This window comes from Eurytemora carolleeae, unplaced genomic scaffold (genome assembly GCF_000591075.1).
Source record: "Eurytemora carolleeae unplaced genomic scaffold, Eaff_2.0 scaffold262, whole genome shotgun sequence".
NCBI classification, from domain to species: domain Eukaryota; kingdom Metazoa; phylum Arthropoda; class Copepoda; order Calanoida; family Temoridae; genus Eurytemora; species Eurytemora carolleeae.
In genome coordinates this window covers 135,806-137,421 of record NW_019396267.1, presented here as the reverse complement: position 1 = coordinate 137,421, position 1,616 = coordinate 135,806, and the positions used below count along the sequence as shown (strand labels likewise).

The window sequence follows — 1,616 nt, the reverse complement described above, 5'->3', positions numbered from 1 at the left end:
TGGTATATTCTGGTATAGTATTAATTCTGCTGAGGAGGTGGCCATTGTATATTTTTATAAGGCATATCTGCAACCAGGCCTCCCATGTTCCTAAATAAGATTATTCTTTAAACAAATGATGATAAAAATATTTAAGTGTTTAGAAATAAAGTGGTTTTATAATACAATTGTTTAAGCGGGTTTTCTAAAAAGCGTGCCGGTAAAATATTAAAAAAAATATAAAAAGCTAATAATAAGCTTCTAGACGAAAACAAGATTGAGGACAATATCTAGATTAAGAACATGGACAAAAACAAGATCAAACATTAGCAAGAAAAGGAAAACTATATGAGCAAGGATCAAACATTAGCAAGAAAAGGAAAACTATATGAGCAAAGATCAAACATTAACAAGAAAAGGAAAACTATATGAGCAAGGAAAGAACAAGATCAAACATTAACAAGAAAAAGAACGAATATGAGCAAGGACAAGAACTAAAACAATTAAGGACTAGACCAAGGGCAATTATGGACGAAAACACTTTAACATAAAATGAAAATAAATAAGCATGATCTACCTCGCAAACTGTTTGTACCAAGTTGCCTGATTATCGGCTTTAACTTTGGTATTGCTTGGGAAATCATGAAGGCCAGGTGCATGGATTATTGCAGGAGTTGGACGAAGGTCAACTTCTACCTGGGAGAATGCAATAATTAATTTTACCGCCTTTTTACCAACATCACCGACCTATGATTTCCCAATCAGAGGAACGTTAAGTGAAGGTTTTTGTGAAGTTTTAAAAAAAATTTGCGCAATTATCTCAAAAGACGATAAAATTGTCTACAAATATTTTTTCGGGAAATTTGAAAATGTCCCAAGGGACGTTATTGTAACTTAACCTCCCTCTGTTGTGGGAATCAAAGGTCTGTAAAAATCGGTGAAAAACGTTCTATGTTTGAATGAATAAAGCTGAAAACCTGAGGACTGATTGTCTACTCCGTTATTTCTTTTAATCATAAATTTTCAATAATTAATGTTTTAAGATTTCTACAGGGATCATGTTTAAAGATAAACGGATTACAAATTAAATTATCCATTGCGACATTTTATACTATTTTTTATTTAATTTATTTTTTTATTCGAGACTGTTTTTCAGATCAAGAAACTAAACCCAGGAATATCTAACTTTATAGTGGGCTAAAGCAAGTGAGTAAGAGGGGGGGAGGTTAAAATAAACATTTTTTAAAGTAAAAGTTTTGATGGAAAGCAGTTTTCAGGAATTTGAACTTGAATTTCTATTTGTAAACACGTTAGATATAATATGTCTCTAACGTTTATCCAACATTTCTGAAAAATATAAATTCATCTAATCCATTAATTACCGATCAGCAACTCACTAAATTCATTTTTGGAAAGTAGAATTTTAGATACATTTTCTTGAACTGTCACGTAAAAAAACAAAGAACAAAAAGCTCATAAAAACTATAGTGATAATGACAACAAAAATAATAAAAAATTATAATATTGAATATAATGATAATAATAAAAATAATAATAATAATAATAATGATAATAATAACAATAATAATGATAATAATAATAATGATTATAATAATAATAATAATTATTATTATTAT

The 1,616-nt window shown here is 28.7% G+C and overlaps 1 long non-coding RNA gene across 1 annotated transcript; it reads right to left on the bottom strand.

The window, feature by feature from the left end:
* Nucleotides 1–19: 19 nt before the first annotated feature.
* Nucleotides 20–674, bottom strand: LOC111699742 (uncharacterized). The gene is made up of 2 exons (XR_002764805.1): nt 557–674; nt 20–90 (listed from the first exon to the last, which is right to left on the bottom strand). It is a non-coding gene; the product is annotated as an uncharacterized LOC111699742 (long non-coding RNA).
* Between the last annotated feature and the right edge of the window lie 942 nt (nt 675–1,616).